The sequence below is a fragment of the Sarcophilus harrisii genome, chromosome 2, assembly GCF_902635505.1.
Source record: "Sarcophilus harrisii chromosome 2, mSarHar1.11, whole genome shotgun sequence".
In the NCBI taxonomy this organism is placed as follows: Eukaryota; Metazoa; Chordata; class Mammalia; order Dasyuromorphia; family Dasyuridae; genus Sarcophilus; species Sarcophilus harrisii.
The window spans coordinates 208,799,271-208,821,163 of NC_045427.1; the positions used below are offsets into that span (position 1 = coordinate 208,799,271).

Genomic DNA, 21,893 nt, shown 5'->3' on the forward strand with positions numbered 1-21,893 from the left:
CAAATCATTTGATACCATTCCATAATAACAATAATTATAATAACATTTATATATTGCTACATATGTGTCAGGTACTGTGCTAAACATTTTGTAATTATCATTTGATTTTCCCTCAAAACAATATTAGGAGGCAGGTATTATTATTATCTCCATTTTACAGAGGAGGAAACTGAGTCAAACAGGTTAAATGACTTACTTGTCCAGGGTCACATAGCCAATAATTATCTGAAGCCAGATTTGAATTCGGCTTTTCCTGACTCATGATTCAGTGCTTTTGCCATTGCCCATTCCATTAAATTCATTCCCAATGTGGGGAGGAAAAAGACTATGATATAGTAGCAATTATACAGTAGCTGACATTTACATAGTACTTAAAAACTTGCAAAGTACTTTATATCTATTATCCATAATAGCCCTCTGACTTAGAGTATAATTACTCCCATTTTATAAATGAGGAAACTGAGGCTTAGATTGGGTAAGTAACTTCTCCTCTGTCACAGAATCAGTGTCAGATGTAAACCTAATGTATACCCCTGCTTGCAAGGGCTTATCACTATTTTTATTATTGTTGTTGTTGTTGTAGTTGTAGTTATTTCCAGTTGAATGTCAAAGGAGTGTCGTCTTCAGCTAATGTCGTGGAAATATGTGCTTTGTTGTCTTTGGAACTATCCCCCATGCCCCACCCCCAGCTAGAATGCTGACTTTTGCTATCCAAAGTACCATAACCAAATAAACAGACACTAAAATCATGCCTTTTTTTTTTTTTTTTTTTTTTTTTTGCAGTCTCTAATTTTTGAATAATGGCCCAAGTCCTTAAAAGTTAGGAGGCTCTAGATCTCTCTAGATTTAAGAATGCCAAGGCCAGTTCAAATAAATCACTTTCCTCAAGAAGCTCTCCCTGATGAAAAGTCTCTTTTCATTGCAAAGTGAGAACTCACATCACAAATTCAGGGAAAACTTGGGAACCTGAACTTGTCTCTTGGGACACTGTCTCTTTAAACAACCACATTTAAGCAGATACAGAATGTAATTTATTTATCACTTTAGGGGTGATGGGCTTAAGGGACTGGCTTACTAACATTCCTTTTATTGATATTTTCCAAAATAGGAAGAAAACATCCTTCAGGTTGCTCAGGGAGTAGCCTACAAAACACTCGAAGAAAGAATTTTTCTTACTTCTAAAGAAATATTCCATAAAGTACAGTTAAACAGGAAGAAGTCCTAGGAAACCAAGTTCCAAGCATTCCGGAAAAGTCCTCTGAGTTTCAGTTCGGGCACTATTGGAAAACAGGAAGAGGTAAAATACCTCATGACTCATTTGTTGTGGAAACCACAGTCAACAGCACCAGCTAGACACAAGCTTTTTGGACATCGGTCTTAACTATAGGAACAACTGAGGACACAGGTCTCCTGAGCTCTTGTAAAGAAGAAAGGTTAAAAAAACTCAATGAAAAATTATAAAGCCCATATAACTAATAGCTAGAAGGAATCCTTAGGCATTATCAAATTTAAGTCCTTTGTTTTGATGAGGGTGTAATAACAGCCCAAGATCACCAGTGGACTTAACGTTACTTACTGTTATATTGTCTTAGTGGAAATCCTCAATATGATTCTTAGCAAAACTTTTATTTGGGAAATCAAGGACCAAGAAGTTGAAATGTCTTTCCTTATGTCACACAGACCATAGAGCAAGATTGAGGTTTGAACATTTTCTGAATCCAAATTCAAGATTTTTAATTTTACTAAATCAAACTAAACAGACCATGATTTTACTGGTGTTCAGGGCACATTTATAGTCAGTTGGACTTGATTATAAAGAAGTAGGGGGCTGGCCATTAAAAATATTCCTAAAAGCTCATGATTCGTTAGTTTCAGTAACACTTCCAATAGTGCAAATTGCAATCCCTCTATGAATTTCAATAGATAGATCTTGATGGATTGGTAGATTGGTTGTCTAAACTGCTGGTGATGAACCCCTCACCACTTAGCTAGGATAATTTGGATAACAGGCATAAAGTGTGTCACTGGGTCCCAATCTGAAGAATTTCTAGTTGGGTAGGACCTGCTAGAACTTGCATTGGAGAACCCAGTGTCACCTCTGAATCATAGTGAAGCTACAGGAGACTTAAGGGAGGCAATTAAAAATAAACAGCCCCCTCCCCCAGGCTTTCATCATCTTATATAAATACAATTAAGATAATTTCTACAAGTTCTCACAGAGCACCAGCAGAAGCACCCTGGCCAGCCAAACTCACTCAAGGTTTAAGCCCATAGAACACAGATGCAGTTTCATAAGCAATTAAATTAGTCACTGTACTTATACATTCGGAGCACCTGGTTCCAGGAAGTACTTACTTGGACACTTTTTGAGAGCTAGATTTCATTTCTCTTTAATATTGCAAAGTGAAAGCTGCAAATAAACATTTTACCCAACTGCTGTAGAACAAATTCTTCAAATCTTACTGCTCTAGGCATTCATGCAAATTAAAATCCTTAAGGTTTGCTCATGGTGATTAAATATTATGTCTATATAGCATCTGGAATCTTCAAGATAGAAGGGCTGCTTTGAGTAAAGAAAGCACTTTGTAAAGTTGAAAGCACTATTAAAATATAAATTATCATCATCATTTTTATTTTTAAATTTATTTATTTTCTATTATGTACATGTTCCTTTTAAATATATAATAAAGTTATCATACTTTTTCCTTTTTCCTCTTTTCCCCCATCCTTCTCCTCCCACCTGGTCCTAAGATGGTTACCATCATACACAGATACACACAGACACAGACATAAGTAAAGCCATCATCATCATCATTATCATCATTATCATCATTTAATATTTCTTTTATATGGAAAATCTCGGAGAGGAAACTGACGGTAGCAACTGTTGTACAATTTCTAGCTACAGAGCTTCTGGGGGGGGGGGGGAGAGGGAAGGGGGCAGGAGGGTCTGCTTGAACCAATATGACTCAGAGATGACTAGAAACTCCTGGCTCCAAGGTGATTCTAGAAAAGTAGATGGATTTATTATATTTTAAGAATATAGGAAGGTTCTGATAAAGGCCTCATTTCCAAAATATATAGAGAATTAACTCTAATTTATAAAAAATCAAGCCATTCTCCAATTGAAAAATGGTCAAAGGATATGAACAGACAATTCTCAGATGAAGAAATTGAAACTATTTCTAGTCATATGAAAAGATGCTCCAAGTCATTATTAATCAGAGAAATGCAAATTAAGACAACTCTAAGATACCACTACACACCTGTCAGATTGGCTAAGATGACAGGAAAAAATAATGATGATTGTTGGAGGGGATGTGGGAAAACTGGGACATTGATTCATTGTTGGTGGAGTTGTGAAGGAATCCAACCATTTTGGAGAAGTAGTTTGGAACTATGCTCAAAAAGTTATCAAACTGTGCATACCCTTTGATCCAGCAGTGTTACTACTGGGATTATATCCCAAAGAGATTATAAAGAAGGAAAGGGACCTGTATGTACACGAATGTTTGTGGCAGCCCTTTTGTAGTGCTAGAAACTGGAAACTGAATGGATGTCCATCAGTTGGAGAATAGCTGAATAAATTGTGGTATATGAAAATTATGGAATATTACTGTTCTGTAAGAAATGACCAACAGGATGATTTCAGAAAGGCCTGGAGAGACTTACACGAACTGATGCTGAGTGAAATGAGCAGGACCAGGAGATCATTATATACTTCAACAACAATACTATATGATGACCAGTTCTGATGGATCAGGCCATCCTCACAACGAAACAACAAATCATTTCTAATGGAGCAGTAATGAACTGAACTAGCTATGCCCAGAAAAAGAACTCTGGGAGATGACTAAAAACCATTACATTGAATTCCCAATCCCTATATTTATGCACACCTGCATTTTTGATTTCCTTCACAAGCTAATTGTACAATAATTCAGAGTCTGATTCTTTTTGTACAGCAAAATAATGTTTTGGTCATGTATACTTATTGTGTATCTAAGTTATATTTTAATATATTTAACATCTACTGGTCATCCTGCCATTTAGGGGAGGGTAAGAGGTGAAAAATTGGAACAAGAGGTTTGGCAATTGTTAATGCTGTAAAGTTACCCATGTATATATCCTGTAAATAAAAGGCTATTAAAAAAAAAAAAAAAGAATATAGGAGAAGATATGTACTTGCTCTGCTCCCCAAAAAGAACCAGAGGAGGGCATCAGGTAGATTTTTCTATAGGAGGATTTATGAAAAGAAACGGTTAATAATAGCATAACTTTAAAAATATTGGATTTTTTACACCACAGGAGTCAAACTCCTGACCAACATAATAACAAAACTACCCAAATTAAAATATAATTGGGAAATGTTTAACAAAATAAATACAAATATGAGAAAACATAGATAATGTTAATTTGTGTTTTTCTATGTTAACCTAAAGCCCACAGGGATATTCATCTATTTAAGTCTGACATACTAGTTCTATGCCAATAGAGAGAGGTCCAAAATATTGAGACAGATCGATTGAATTGTTAAAGTGGATGACAGGCAAGACCTGGAGTGATTGTACATCTTCATATATTTGTAACTGCCTTTGCTTAGCCTAAGTATATTAGAGGTAATATAGAAAGAACCCTGCATCTGGAATCATCAAACTTCAGATTTATGAGTTTACATTTAATTATTTTGCTTTAGTTTCAGCTTTATCTATAGGCTTTCTATGAGATAGCAATTCTTTCAGCTAATACATTAGCTATTCCTCTCCCAGCTTCAAGTTATTTATAAATTCTATAAGGACATCTTCTGTTATTATGGAAAGATAATAGGAACAAAAGCATAACTGATAAAAATCATTGAACCAATAGAGCCAAGTAAAAGAGTCCTAACCTATAGAATTCCATTAGGGAGTTCCCTTCAACATGATATCATTAGATCAATCAGAATATTTTCAACTTTCAGATGTTTAACCAGTTATGGATCTATCTAACTATTCTATCACACAATCACTGAAATCAAGTTGTGCCAAATCTGGAATATTTCCTTAATCCCCCAATCTCTAGCCAAGAGGAGAAAGTTATTTGTTTGATGAGGTCTTGAATGATATGTTGGACAGAGAGAAACTAAAGAACTGATCCCTGAAGTAAGTAGGGAGAAAACTCTGATAAAGATCAGTTTAGCTCCATGGTTATACCCTCTGAGGAAGTCATCCAGTCAGAAATCCAAATTATGTCAAAACCCTGAGACCCACCCTCTTAGGAGTCTCTAACAATTTTCCCAGTTATATTTTAATATGGATAGTTTTGCTATTGTGGTAACGTCAGGAGTTTGACTCCTTTGGTGTGGAAAATCCAACATATTTGATCTTATGCAATTATTACCCATTTCTTTTCATACATCCTCCTTTAGAAAATCTACCTGATGTCTTCCTCTGGTTCTTTTTCAAGAGCAGAGCCATGTCCTATCAAAAATCTCTGTCATGTTCCTGAGGTTATATTTCCCCATAAAATCTACTTATAGGCCATTCCATAGCTGCTGCCTTCCTTTGGGTCAGTCCTCCAAGGCACTCTGCCTCTCAGTGTCTTTCCCCTTCCCCATCGCCATGTCATGTGGTATTTCCCTTAATTCCACTAGGCTTATTAACCCCACTTCTCCTCTTTACAACTAACAAACTGGGAGGGAAAATCATCAGACCCAAGAATGAATAAATCTGGACATTCAATGACTTGTGTGTAAAGCCTGGGACATATGGTTCCTAACACCTCTAAAATTCTTTTCCCTTCCTCCCACCCCCAAATGTATGCAGGCAAAATTAAGTTACAATGAACCTCTATCTTTGAGGAAAGAAAGAAATCATCTAATATTAAGGCCAAAAAAGGGCTTTAGAAATCATATAAGAATTCAGGCCCAGAAAGGTCAAGGCAGGCAACCAAGGTCACCAGCTAATTAGTAGCAAATTCATGACTCTTAACTGTGATCTTCAGACTCTAATTCCTAAAGTCTGTACTTTTTCTACTAATGGGCAATATGTGGCCTGAAAGGAATGAGGCTGATAAATTATGAAGGGGGAAAAAGAAACATTCTCAGACATAAAGAAGTATATAAAAAGATTACATATTAAGTAAGTGGCAAAGTTTTAGTTTGAACTTGGATTTTCTGAGCCCAAATCCAGGACTAAGTAAGTAGTAAGCTAATTGTATTCCTCTCCCCTGTCCCTTACATTATATCTCCTATAGTAGGGGTCAGTGAACTTCCTTTCCCTAGTCTTAAATTCAATCACCCTTTCTCTGAATCTCTGACTTCTCTTCTCTAACATGAAGAGTCTGAACAAGACAAAGCTCCTCCTACCTCTGTCTGATTCTAAAGTGGATAATTACTTTTTCAAGCTTCCATCAGTTAGATTTCATTCTTGCCCTACTATACCACAAGACAGTGCCTTCTGCAAATGCTGGTGGTCTGCTACAATTGTATCTGACAATTGTATCTCCCTGGATCCATTCATCCTTTTGTTTCCAAATCACCTGACATAAAGATTTGCTCATAGAAGGCACTTAATGAATATTTTTTAGACTGAATCAGAACTAGAGATAAACCATTTTTGTTATTGCAAGTCAATGAGAAAATAGGATTTGATTTATAATAATTAAACACATGCAATGTTTCTGAAATATTATAGCTATCATATAGAAGGAAGTGTTTAGTTCATCTCTTAAGAAAATTTTGGGCAGTTACAGAAAACACTATGTTTCTCTGGTGGGCACACTAATGCACTGTTGGTACAAGTAAATTGTTTCAATCATCTAGGAAGCAATTAGGAATTATACATTTAGAATACTAAAATGTCCATATTCTTTTATGCCATTACTAAAAGAGGTCAAGTGACAAAAATAAAGAAAACATATACATCAAAATATTATTGCTGTTTATTCATTTTTAGTCACGTCTGACTCATAATGATCTCTTTTGAGTATTTAAATTTAGATTTTCTTCACAAAGATACTGGAATAGCTTGCTACTTCTTTCTTATCTCATTTTACAGATAAGGAAACTGAGACAAATAGGTTTAAATGACTTGTCCAAAGTTACACAACAACTAGTAAGCATCTGAAACTGAATTCAAACTTGTTCTTCTGACTGCAGGCCTGCCTGGCACTCTATGCTTTGCACCACCTATCTGCTCTTAAAATATTTATTACTGTGCTTTTTGTGGTAGCAAAGAACTGGAAACAAAGGATGTCTGTTTACTGGGGAAATGGCTAAATTGTGTCACATGTATATAACAGAATATTACTGTATTACTGTGATAGAAATGATGAATACAAAAAAGCTGAGGAAGATAAATACTGACTCAAATTGAAGTAAGCAGAATGAAAAAAAAACCAATATAGCAGTGAGTACAATACCTATCACATAGCAGGCACTTAGAAAATGGTGGTTGATTTATTGATAATGATGAAGCTTGGCTCTAAATAAGAAATATGAAAAGATAATCCTCTTTGCAAAAAGTGTGGAATTATAGGTATGGTATATAAAAAACTTTTTGATATGTTGATTAACTTTGGTTAACTTTTTTTCCATTTTTTAAAAAAAATCTTTTATAAGAAAGATGGCTCTCTTAAAGAGAGAAGGGATTATAGAAAGATAAATGTAGAGTAGGAAGGGATCGTAAGAAATGTATGTGATGATAAACAAACATCATCAATAAAAATGAATTTTAAAAATCAAATAACAACACTTCAGTATTCATTAAACAAAAAGTCAAAGAGCAGTTACTGCTCTTATTTCAATGTTTCAAATGATCAATACGATCCTGGCAGATTATAACTCACTATGTGCCTTAGGAGTCAGGCCTTCGTGAATCACAGTGCCTCCCTTCCCCCTCCTACCCCTCCTTCTATCCCACCCCCACCCCCCCTGCCAAATCCATTACCTTGCAACTCAAGTTTGCAGATGATATTCTCTGTACTTAAGCCAGTCCTAGAATAATATACAATGGTCATCCCTCTTTGGTTGTTTTAAGAATTGAAAAACAAAACAAAAACCCTAAACAACCTAATCATAGACTGTTAAACAAAGGGGGTTTCTTGTTGATTGAAATTACCTAATTATCTTTAAGGATATTTTTCTTAACAGTCACAAAACCAACACTCAGTCTCAAAGTTACTAAGGTTGCCCAGAAATTTTATTTTGAATTCCAAGAGTGCTAAGTATCCTGACTTAACTGAGATCGCTTCTAAATTTACTCTTAGCTGGGAGTGGACTAAAGTGGGGAATTTAGGACAGGAGACACTCAGAATACTTGAATTCTCATATATCAGTTCAATTAAATCTTCAGACTTAAGAGAGAAAGTTGAGAAGAAAAGGGGGCCCTTATCCAAAGAGGCTTCAGGCATGTTGCCAAAAGATACAAAGACCATGCTATTGACCAACCACTGGTGAATTATTGTGGGACTGGTTTCCTGCAAATCAGTAAATCAAGAAATAAGCACTTAATAAGCACATACTAAATGAACATTCCTTGCACTGTGGCAGGCACTCAAGACACAAGGACAAAAAAAAAAAATTAAATGATATGAACATTCCTTGCACTGTGCCAAGCACTCAAGGCATAGGAATCAAAAAAATTAAGTGATGTAGGCTCCTTGAAGGTAGGGACTATAAGATAAAATAACATACACAGGTAATATCTCCTTATGGCTAACTTGCCCAACTCATAGCAATAGTAGGTTGGGTCCTAGAGTTGTAGAAGTAACTCAATGGGTAATTATCTTTTTAAATGATAGCTCAAGAGCTCCAACCAGTAAGCCTCCCCTTAATCAACACTGACTAAATTAACAAAGGTATTTCTTCAAATGCAAGGAGCAATTAAATGGTGCAAGTACAGACCACTCAGCCTGGAGTCAAGATCTTAATTCAAATTTGGCCTGGGATAAAGTCTAGGCAAGTCACTTAACCCTGTTTGCCTTAATTTTTCATCTATAAAATGAACTGGAGAAGTAAATGGCAAACCATGCCAGTATCTTTGCCAAAAACCTCCAAATGGGGTCATGAAGAATTGGATAAAATTGAAACAAAGAATAGCAAAAACCAAAAACAAAAACAAAACCACCCAAATCAGGAAGAATAGTTACCAAGCATTTTCCCCAACACTAAAGGCACATTCTCCCATAAATAAATAGAGTCCAAGATAGGAAAGAGCAGACATAAAATAGTACTGAGGCATTAGTGCACCTCGATGTCTTTTCTCTGTAGTATCCCAGCATCTTTGCTATGAATTGCTCCGATGTTTACCTGACATGACTGTAAAACACTTATATCTCCCAGCTTCTTCCCAAAGGGCAATCTCTTGGGCCCACCTGCTGTTAGGCTGCGTAGAGCAGGTCACTTGTATTAGTTCTTCACCTGTTTCCAGCGCTGCTGCACAGGGCCAAGCTGGGTGACTTGGATTCTTCTGTATTCTTCTCAGTTCATGGCATTTCTAATGCAGGGATGAAAACCTGGATCTTCCCAGATCACTTTTTCTGGGCAGAGGTAGTCTTCATCTCACTTTCAGTCACTGGCTGTGCTAGAGAAAGTGGGCTCTCAGGAGTTTCTGAGTTCTTTGACTCTAACTGAAGTAAAGACCCTTAGCTTTAAAACAAATTCTGCATCATTTAAAAGTCCCCATTACCTCAGGATATTTTCTTTTAGTTTAGTCATTTTTACTTCTCTTCCTCCCAGAGGAATATTACATAGCTGCAAGGCTAAAAGGACAAAGGCTGTGTGCTAAGCCCAGGAATCTATACTATAGTCTTTTAAGGAAAGATGGAGAATGTCTATTTGCATTTGAAGGCTTTCTTCTTTACCTTTCAAGGCCTCAGTCTTTTAATATCATTTTAAGATATGCAAACATATCTTAAACTTTTGCTGAAATTTCAGTAGAGCACAAATAAAACATATAGAAAAAAAAATTACCAACTAATTTAAAGGGATATGGGGTAGGAAGGATTGATTGTTGGAGAAAATCAGGAAAAACCTTAGTCATCTTTTTGATCCCGTCTCAGATGAAAGTTGTCTGGCTAGGACAGGAAAGGTACACCCATGGCAGTATTTTCTCTCTGGGCTAAACTAATTCTAAGAGCATAGAGATTAGGCTTTTTCAAGTACTCTAACCAAATAGGCCTTACACTTCTAGATTAAACACTGTATTGGGAGCATGCAAAGATTTACAAAGTGTTTTACATGTATTACTTTTTTTTTCTTCTTTTTTTGTGCTGAGACAATTAAAGTTAAATGACTTGCCCCAAGGTCACACAGGTAGGAAGTGTTAAGTGTCTGAGACCAGATTTGAACTCAGGTTCTCCTGACTTCAGGGCTAGTGCTCTACCCACTACACCAACTAGCTTCCCCACATGTGTTACTTCTTAAACCAATTCAATAAGGTAGGTCTTGTTATTATAAACCCTTTTACAGATGAGAAAACAGATTCAGAGAAGTTGAGATTTGTTTAGGGTTGCACAGCTGGCAAGTGAATCAAGTAGACTTTGAAAAACAGAGCTTCTTCATTCTAACTCTGGCACTTTTATCCACTATTCCACCTAGCTGTCTCCACTATAAGACCTAACTACAAAACATCCACTGAAGATGAATTTAACATCAATAAGATCCATATTTTCATCCTTTCTCTGATATGGATTCTCTTCTCACAGGAATATCATTATTGGAGCCCACTCTTGTCTAGTTTCCCTTTCTGAGTTTTTCCCTTTCACTTTTCTTTAATATATTCATGTCATGCACATCCCAGCCCTTCTCTTCAACAGAATCAGGATAAAGCCAATCACATGAAGAGCAGAACTCAGTGCAAACAATCATAGAAAGCTAATGGCAGGAAGGAAGTTGGGAATCATCAGCTCAATAGCTTCAATTCTAAGAAACCAGAACCTACAGGTAGAAAATAACAGACCTAACTGAAAGCAAATTAGGAACAGAGACAGGATTAGAATCCAGAGATCTTGACTTCATTATAGGATGCTAGAGCTAGAAAATGCCTTAGTCCATTTAGCCCAACTCCCTCTTTTTATGAATAAAATCTCTATCTCACATTGTCTTGGAGTCATTTAAATTGATCTTTTCAAGAAGACTAGAGATTTGAAATCGAGGGAAGGAAAGAATACATTCCAGACCTGGGGGACAGAGAAGCTACGCAAAGGCATGGACATGGAAAATGAAATGTCTGACATCTCTATTCCTAACCTAAGATCCAATATATATATTTTCTCTTAAAGTAGAATCTTAAGAAACTGAGGAACAGGAGCTGAAATAGAGAGAAAAACTTGAAGCTCTTTGAGCTTTCATTTCCTGATCTGTAAATGTGAGGATAATATTTGCATTACTTAATCTTACAGTGGTTTGATATGGAAACTTTTTAATAAATCTGAAAGTACTATTAAAATTGAAGCTTTTATTTTTTTTTTTCCTGAGTAGAAAAATGGAGGTTGGCTATTGTTAAGTGAAAAGGGCAGGAGAAAATTAAGAATAAAAACAGAAAGGCGGGGAGAGGGAAGAGTCCTCAAAGCTTCACTTCAATGTCACTGATCCAAGGATGAGAAACTCCAATACTGTTAGGACAATCCAGTACTCATATCCTGATTAAAAGTATTTAATCTCTAGATTATTCTTTGCCCCTGGGGCCTAACTCAATATCTTCTGGAAGATAATACACCAGGTGTGTGCCATAGCATTGAGATAAGGGTTATATAAATAAAGAAGTAGAAAGTTGTTTTTTTCCAAAATGTTTTGGAACATATTTGAAGAAATAGATAGTTTTCAAGGATATTCAAAGGGATATTCAAATGTCTACTAGACATTAGGTTAGTTAATGGTTTTCTTTTGCATTTTTAAAAATTAAAATCAGTTGGGCCTCTTAGAGGATAGCAAAGAAACTTGTCAACCTAGATTCATGGCTCATCACCAAAAACAGGTAATTTATAATCCTACTCATTTTCCTCTTTGTGACAAAAATCAGAACATGAGAATGCCAACTGCTTGATTCCTTCCTTCCTTCCTTGCTTCCTTCCTTCCTTCCTTCCTTCCTTCCTTCCTTCCTTCCTTCCTTCCTTCCTTCCTTCTTTCCTTCCTTCCTTCCTTCTTTCCTTCCTTACTTCCTTCCTTCCTTCCTCCCTCCCTTCCTTCCTTCCTCCCTCCCTTCTTTCCTTCCTTCCTTCTTTCTTTCTTTTTTTTTTTTAAGACTAAGACATCTTTTTTATTTATATGAATTCTATAATGATTCATTTCAAAAGTGAAGATTCTCTCTTTTTGTATTATAGTTTTTAATATACAAAACATATGCATGGGTAATTTTTCAACATTGATCCTTGCAAAAACTTCTGTTCCACCCCTTCCCCTAGATGGCAGATAGTTCCATACATGTTAAATATGCTAAAGTATATGTTAAACACAATGTTCGTATACATATTTATCTTGTTGCACAAGAAAGATCGGATTTTGAAAGAAGATAAAAATAACCTGAGAAGAAAAAAACAAAAATGCAAGCAAACAATAACAGAAAGAGTGGAAATGTTATGTTGTGTCGACCCTGTCTTTCTAAGTCTTTTCTCTTAAAATATAAACAGTATAAAGCAGTGGACAGAGAAGCAGGAAGCTCTGGATTCAAATTTTTCTTTTGGAACACAGAAGCTGTGGCTTGACCATGGTCAGGTCATTTCACCTCTCAGTGATTTTAGGTGAGGTTTGAAGGAAGCCAGGCAAGTTAGGAGGTGGTGAAAGGGAAGGAAAGAATTCCAGGAATAGAGAGCAGCCAGTGAAATTGCCCAGTCAGCAGATTTTGGTCATGGAAAAGGAAGAAGAGTACAGCATTACTGGATTGAAGAATATGTGCCTCATATTTAATCTATACTGGACAGCTTGCATTCTTAGGGAGGATGGAAAGAAGTGGAAAGGGAGAAAAATTTTTGCAAAGGTGAATGTTGAAAATTATCTTTTGCATGTTTTGAAAAATGAAATACTATTTTAAAAATATGTGCATAAGTAAGGGGTAAAAAGAATAAAAAGAAAGTAGAAGCAGATTATGAATGATTTTGAATGTCAAACAAAGATTTTATATTTGATCCTGGAAGTGATAGGGAGCCAAGAGAGCTGATTGAGAAGGAAAGTGACATGACCAAATTGCTTTGTAGCAAGATCACTTTGACTCTGAATGAAAGCTGGACTGGAATGGGGGAGACTTGTGGCAGGATGACCAACCAGAAGACTGTTAAAGTAGTCCAGATGTTAGGTGATAAGGGTCTATGCCAGGTTGATGGGACATATGTGAGATGCTATCAAGGTAAAATTAACTGTCCTTGGCAACATATATGATGTGGGAAGTGATGACACCCAGATTTTGATTGAAAACTGGAAGATGATATGCCCTTGACAGTAATAATGAAATTTAGAAGGGTAAGGTTTGGGAAGGGAAGGAAGGATAAGGAATTCCATTTTGGACATGATGAGTTTAAGATTTTCATGAGACATCTACTTTGAGATGTCCACTAGACAACTGAAGATTTGGAATTGGAAATCAGCAGAGAGGTTAGCACTGGATAAGTAGATTTGAGAACCATTAACACAGAGAGATGATAATTGAATCCATGGGAGCTGAGAGGATGTGAAAATATAGAGAAAGAAGGAAAAAAGGACCCACTCAGGTGAGAGGTTATAACGCAGAGATTTTTGGCTCAAGTTTAACTGAGGAAATCATTGTGATAAAAAAAAAAAGGTTAAATCCATGTCTTCTGAGGGAGCTGCTTGAATCTTTATTTTATCTAATACTTTTTTGAGTCAGTAAGTCAAGCTAGCAAATGTTTATTGTATATTTTATGCATATGTATATTTTATGTATAAATATATTATATATATTTATTGTAATATTGTATATTAGCATAAAGAGACAGAAAGTATAGTTCTCTATCCTCAAATAAATGTTTTTCAGGAAGCAATCTTATTAAGGCATCAAAACTTGCATACATTAAACAATCAGAGATAAAGATGATATGTAATTGAATACTAAATTTTGTGGTTCAGAAAATGAGTGGTATAGGAGTACAGGAAAAGGAGAGATCACTTAAGTCTAGAGTAGTCAGGGAAGGCTTTTTATGTAAGAGGGTGAATTTAAATGTAAGTTGCACAAGAGGCAGGAAATGGTCTTGATGAGGTAGTGAGGGACAAGTCATAAATCACAAAATGTAAGGGCTATAATAAGCATTAGACTTTATTTAACCCATTCCCTTTAGAGGAAAATAAGACCCAAAGAAAGGAAATGTCTTTTTCAAGAAAGATGAGACTTGATTAGTTGACCCTCATTTTATTCCCCCATCATCCCTTTTTGAGGCTATTGGTTGTTTTGGTAATCTGATTGTAATGACTGAAATGTAAGACTATATGGATGTGTGTGTGTGTATTGTAAGATTATATACATGACTAAATAGCATACATTCTTTTTCTATTCACTGCCATGCTAAGGTATTGTGGGAAAAGTGCTGACCTTAGTCATCATAAGACATGAGTATGAGTCTCACCATAACACTAAGTAGCTCATTTAACTGTGTGCAAGCCTCTCAGAGCCTCAGTTTCCATAACTATATAAAAATGGAGTCAATAATACTTGAACTACCTACCTCACAGGATAGTTTTGAGAAAAGTACGTTTTAGTTGGTTCTACAGTTGTAAGTGATGATGATGGTGGTGGTGATGGTAGAAGATGATAATGATATGATGATTCCTTTAGCCCAGTGAAATGAGGTAGTTGCCCAGCATGAACAATTTCTAAAAGCCAAGAGTTGGACACAGAAAATCAAACCAAATGCATTTTAGACCTTTAAAAGATTGAATTACATGCCTCCTTATCAGCAGGGAGGATGTGGGTTCCCTAGCCCAAGAGGAGCTGAGCTGAGAGAATCTGCATCTTCACCTGCCTTTTAAATGCCAGTCTAGCGCTTAAAAGAGTTATAGAGTGGGACTAACAGCAGGGCTGGGGCATATGATAATGGCAGGACCACAATGCTTCCAGATTAGCACCACAATGACAATTTGGAACTCTGTTTGCAAGTGGTACTAAAAACTCAGGCCAGTTCCCACAATCAGCCTCCTTTGGCTGATGATGGAACTTGTGGAAAATCACAAGATTACAGAGCAGAGACACTGGCTAAAAAAAACTCAGTCACTTGTGACAATCTCGAAAGATAAAAATCAATTAAGTCTTTTTTTTTTTTAATGAGTATAATTTTTTTCTAAAAGAATCCAATTCCCAAAATGCCATTTAGGAAATGCAAATGATAAGGGAGAATTTTTTTTTTAATTTTAGTTTTATAAAATTTTGTGTATAAAACACAAGGATAAAACTTAAAAATATTATTTAATTTTAAAATCTATAAGTAAAAAAAAATTCTGCTGTGTTCAAGGTCTTTTGACTAAGTACTGAGGGTTATATAAATGAATGCCCTCTGGCAGCTTGGCAAAGAAGAATGGACAAGGGTAGGAAGGCAACTTGGAAGAGTTAAGAATGCTTGGATTGAAGTCCACTTCTACCTTTTCTACTTACCAGCTTTTCAAAGCAGACCTAAGAGCATGGACTTTTGGGGCAGTAGGTGACACAGTGGATACAGCACCAGCCCTTAAGTCTGGAGGATCTGAATTCAAATCTGGTCTCAAACACTTAACACTTCCTAGCTGTGTGACCTTGGGCAAGTCACTTAATCCTAATTGCCGGAAGGAAGGAAGGAAGGAAGGAAGGAAGGAAGAAAAGAGCATGGACTTTGGTCTTTCTTTGCATGCCCAGTACTTAGCATAGAGCCTCACATATAGTAAGTGCTTAATAAATCTTAATCAACTAACTGACCTTTTTGCACCATAGTCTCCTCATTTATCAAGTTGGTATTAATTACCATCTCTACCTTACCAGGCAATTTTTAAGGGAAAAGCTCTATAAATAAAATTTAACTTATAAGTATATAATTATAATAGAATAAATATAAATTATAATTAAAAAGAACAAAAAATAAAATACACATATAGTATACATATATGCATATATATACACACATAAATATACATGCACAAACAAATGTAAATATATGTTATATACATCAGTATTATTATAATGAAAGAGTGAGGAACATTACAAGTGCAATATAGGAAAAATGGTTCCCCTTTCCTCTTCCACTTGGATAGTGGAGTCTATATAAATTTCCCAGTTACTCAGAGTCTCTGTTCTAATTCAACCCCTCAGCTCATTTTTAGTCCAATCTCACTATAAAGTCATTCTAGAGAAAGTGGAAGGGATCAGATTCCACCTTGTTGGAAGCTGTCCTCACCTCCTTCTCTTGCACTGCACTGATTCACCTAAGGGAACCAATTAAGGACATTGGGTTTGTTATTACTACATGTACAAGGTTATAGAAATGGTACCAACAAAATGTATTGCAAGAGAATATAAAGACCAATGTGTTCTGAGTTGTGAAGAAGTATTCACATAGTTTAATGAATATTAATTGGGTAGAAAAGAAGTCGTGGTGAGGTAAAAAGAGGGCTAAATGTATAATCAGAAGACTAGGGATTAAAATCTGGCTTATGACTTCTATAATATCTTTAAATGAGATGATTAGACGAGCAACTTCTATATCATTTTGTGCTCTAATGTTCTATGACTTCCTTGACAAGTATAGCTGAGAGGTATAGATGAATACCTCTGGAAAGGTAATCAGTTGAAGTGGGGGGAGAAAAAAAATTTTTTGGAGGATATAAATTGAACCTAGTCTAATGAAACATTGTATTCTGTTCTAAAAACTGGATAAACATCTGCTTACAGGCAACACTTAATTCAGAGACTAAAATTATTCTTAAGTCTCAATTTGAGAGTAACATTTAAAAAACTGGAAAATATGCTAAAATGTTTTGATATATTTTGAAAAATTCCTCTCAACAACCTTTGATAGAGCTCTGTTGCCAAATCTATCCTTTGAGATTGTCTTTGGAGATCATGGTAAATCTATCAGGATTCAATTCCATTCAACTCAATAACTACTTATTAAATGCATACTATGGGTAAGGCTTAGAGCTAGGTTAAAATTCATAAACATAATCCCAATTGTTTTTTAAATGTCCAGTAAGCAATTTGCCTGGGCAGGTGGACCTTCCTTTGGAAACAGGAGAAATACTGAATGCACCTCTGCAAGGAGGGAGCCCACAGTGGCAGGTGAATGCTAAAGATTCTTTTGCCCATTTTTGCAACTCTTGAGTATCATGTGTGTATTTATGTGTACTTATAATATAAAAGTTATTTTGATTCTCAACTTAAATATTTATTTAGTATTTATTATGTTCATTCCAAGGAAAGTCCAAAATATAAACTCACCAAGAAATTACTCTGCTTTTCTAGGACTAGTCTAGTGAATTACAGAGAAGCTCAATACACTAAGCTGGCCTGTTGGCGATGAATTCATCATGGGCCATGGCAACCCATGAAAAAAATTCTGTGGTATAAAAAAAGGGATTGGTGGTCAGAGGGTACTAAAGATTGTCTATAAATGGAGGCCCCTCCCAACCCTAGCCCATGTATACACATATGTGTACACATATACACATTCAAAGTCATAATTCCTGCTGCCAAAGAATTTACAAACTAACATGTATGGATAAAGAAGAGAGAAATAACCTATACATCTAAGGAAAATGAAGCCCAGAGTAATTTGCCTAAAGATTCCAGGGCCAATCAGTGGCAGAGCTGAAATTAGAATCCAAGTCTCTTGATCCTTTTGTTTAATCCTCCTCCCATTAAAACATACATCTCCACTGCCACTACTGAGGTTAATAAACATTAAGTTGAATAAATTATTTTCTCCACCAGCCATACTGTGGTAGTATCTTACTTAAGCAGTGCAGTGTGAGAAAAGCAGCTGGCCTACAAAATTCCTCCCTCACCCCCCCACCCCACTCCCCTTCTCAAGGGGAAGAAAGATTAACTAAAATTTAAGCTAAGTCAACATGATGCCTAAATATCTGGATAAAAAGTGAAAAAATCATGCAGTTATTTCCAAATTCCTGAACATATAGTGGTGTATAGATATGACATCTTGGTGGATTGAATTTTTTCACTTTTCATCTTGATGGGCCACATAGACATAGCCTTGGCAGTCTTAAAAATTGGTGGATTATCCATTTTTGGAGGTCTTCAAGAGGAAGCTGGATAATCCCTGAATAGGGGATATTGTAAAGGGGATTCCTGTTTAAGTATAGTTGAACTAGAATTCAGGAGTTTTTTAAAATTTTTTTTTTTCATGGATTCCTTTGGCAGTCTGATGAAGCCTACAGAGCCCTACTCAGAATAATTTTAAGTGCATAAAATAATAATTTTAAATTCACAAAACACATAGGATTACAAAGGAAGCCAATTATATTAAGATAACACGTGTAAATGGCAACAAGATGACTATACGATGATCAATTCTGACGGATGTGGCTCTCTTCAACATTGAGATGAATCAAACTAGTTCTATTTGTGCAATGATGAAGAAAGCCCTCTACATCCAGAGAGAGAACCATGGGAACAGAGGGTGGAACACAACATAACATTCTCATTCTGTTATTTGCTTGCATTTTTTTCTCAGTTTGTCTTTTTCTTCCTTCTTGATCTAATTTTTCTTGTGCAACCAGATAACTGTATAAATATGTATACACATATTGGATCTAATATGTATTTCAACATATTTTAACATGTATTGGACTATCTGCCAAATAGGGGATTGGGTGAGGGGAAGAAGGGGAAATTTTGCAACAAAAAGTTATGCAAGGGTCAATGTTGGAAAAATTATCCATGCATATGCTCTGTAAATAAAAAAGCTTTAAAAAAATATAATAAATATTAATTTTTTTTTTTGAAAATCAGTTACAGCCCTGAGGTTAAATGTCCCTGAACTAGATGGTCTCTGGGGTCCCTACAACTCTGACACTCTATGATTATAAAGCTTGCCCAGCTCTTTTATCATAAACTTGATAACCAGCTGTTTAGACTTACCTATCAATTATAGACTCATAAACAAAAACCATCTGGCTATTAAAAAAAAAAAAAGAAAATGTGAGAATTTGAGAAAAAAAAAGAAACAACCACATTATGCTCAAGCACTCACAAGGTAGATGTTGGGCATAGAATTGAAGAATAAAGACTCCTTAATCAGAATCTGTATCTTGAAGGGGATTTGGGGTGGAAATTCACATCCTCAACCAACTATGTAGCTCATAAAGGATGAAGAATTTGACTATAGGGGTACAAACTCATGAAATCTTCACACTGTAAATTAGTTGGGATTCTGAGGTTCACAATAGAATGTAAAAGTTGCTAAAGAAAGAGAGACAGACAGAGATACAGAGGGAGAATGGCACACTAGGAAAAACAAAGGAATTATTTGGAGTTAGGGGGCCTAGGTTTCAGATATTAGTAATCATTCCCCATACTATCTACCTCAAGATTATTGTACTTTTTCTTTGATTAGCACAGTGCCTGGAAGAAAGAAATAAATGCTTGCTGACCAAGTCAAAAGTACTTTATAAATAATAAAGTGTGTGTGTGTGTGTGTGTGTGTGTGTGTGTGTGTGTGAGAGAGAGAGAGAGAGAGAGAGAGAGAGAGAGAGAGAGAGAGAGAGAGAAAGAGAATATGTGGGTTATGATTATTATTAAAACTATTCCTTTTTATTCAGAGAAATCTCTATGAAGAGGTAGAAGTTTTGGATAGTGTTTAACCAGAAAGAAGGGAGTTTTGGAAGTAAGCATGATACAATGGAGATAGCCTAGCTCTGGAGGGCTTAAATATCATCTTTGATTCTCACTGCCTGTGTAACCTTGGACAAGAGGTTTAATGTCTCTGGTTCTCAGATGCTTCACTTGTAAAATGAGAGGGTTGGACTAGAAGGCCTTCCAGATCTAAATCTATGGCTCTATGATCCTTTTGATCCCAACCAGAAAAAGAAGCTTTTTCTCTACAACCTGCTGCCCTTCTACCCTAACTTGATGACACATTGTTCTTCTCTATGTAATCTATAGTCTAGCTAAAATGGACTGTTCTGTCCCCCCAAATATAGCCTACATTTCCCTGCCTTTGTTTTACACTGTTCCTGATTCATGGAATGTTTTCCCTCCCCTTCTTCTCTGGAATTTCTATTCATTCTTCAAAGTCTGTCTCAAAGGAGGGAAGTCTGTCTCTTCCCTGAACCACAAACAGGTAACAACTTTGCACTTCAGACTTCACATAGTACTTTTTTGTATTGGATTTCTGCATTTATATGTAAAACTTATATTGCCATTATCTGTTTTGTAATTTATTCCCCTTTTGCCACAAGGGCAAAGTTTTAGTAAATTAAGTAAGATTTTAGTAAATTTTCTAACTCTCTATCCAGAATTTAATACACTGCTGTGCACACAATAGGGACTTAATTAGATGTTGGGCTTGAATGTGTTGAAGACCTGGGGAGAAAAGAAAGTATCAAGAAAAGACAGGTAGAATTAGTATAAAGAAAAAGAAGAGGGAGCATATTTTCCATTGAATAATTCCCAGTGCCCTACTCTCCATGGAAATGCCTTCTCCATTTTATCTGATTTATGGAAAGACACTAAACGTACTCCCCAAGACACAAGGAAGAGCTTTTTCCTGCCTCAAGTTATCTGATTGGACTCTTCTTCAGCCATACACACATCTTGCTGGTGATTTATCTTCCATGAAATCACATTCCATGCCATTCTATACTCTTCACCTTTCAACTCTGGAGTCTGCTTTCTCTCATTGCACATAGCTAGCTGGTCAGGCTCAGTAATGGTTCGCCAAGCCCCATGTCCAACACATGCACATGTTTGCATGTGCTGGAATGGAAAAGAATGGAAAAACTCTATTCCTCCTGGAGTTTTCCTAACTAACTTGAAGGCCATTGTTTCGAGTTCAAGATGGAAGGACTAATTAAGGCTTTAAAGCCCAAAATCAAGGGCACAAGGGGAGACAGTCTGGGGGCCAATCCATGGTACAATTATAAACAAAAACTTATCAATTTCCTAAATCTATGGTGACCATATATATGACCTGGTTTTCCAGGATAGGCTTTATTTCACTGAGAAAAAAAATGTACTATGAGAATATATAAAAATACATGTAAGGACAAATGTATATACTGAAAAGCAGTAAGATAATGCTTTCTAGGAGGAATACTCTTTGATTGACTACATGGCCTAAATCTAGCACTTAATATAGTGCCTGGCACATACATGGTGATTGACTGATCTTTGCTTCAAGACATTCCGATGTCCCTTGCTTTACTTGCATTTCATTTTATTTCTAAAAATATTTATTTTGTGCCTACTATGTGTAAGGGAGGTATGAAAGAAAAATAAGATATGATTTTGCTCTCATGGGATTTATAACTTAAACACAGTAAGTGATGAGGTGTAGTTAGCAGAGAGAAACTGAAGAATTGTTAAAAATTAAATTGTTCCTTGGAGCAAGCAAGAAGTATTTAATAATTGAAATCAGTTTAGTTCCATGGTCCCATTCTCTGTGGAGATAATTCAGTCAGAAATCCAAGTTATGTCAAGTCCCTGAGGCTAAATTTCCCCCCTAAAACACCTTATAGGCCATGGCTTTGATACGTGGGTCAGTCTGCCACTGGCACTCTGCTTCACAGAGTGCTTCCCTTCCTTATGCCATGTGATATCTCTCGTAACTCCACTGTGCTTCTCAACCCCACTTCCCTTCCTTACAGCTAACTAACTTTTTTGGGGTCTAAGTCCCTTTCAGGATTTAGCCTGCCAGCTAAAGTCAAGCCCCAACTTCATGGGGTGCTCCCTTTCTACTGGGTAATTGTGAGATTCACTGAGGAACTT

At 36.0% G+C, this 21,893-nt stretch overlaps 1 protein-coding gene across 2 annotated transcripts in view; it reads right to left on the minus strand.

Moving 5' to 3' along the window:
* The window catches only part of HPCAL1 (hippocalcin like 1), a 186,289-nt gene that overhangs the window by 76,345 nt on the left and 88,051 nt on the right, over positions 1-21,893 (minus strand). The window contains exon 1 of one of the 2 annotated variants that reach the window (XM_031951300.1): positions 14,653-14,800. The exons of the other annotated variant lie outside the window; for it this stretch is intronic. The gene's annotated coding sequence lies outside the window, so the exon portion shown is untranslated. Of the gene's footprint in view, positions 1-14,652; positions 14,801-21,893 lie in introns of those variants that run through there. 2 annotated transcript variants of the gene reach the window in all.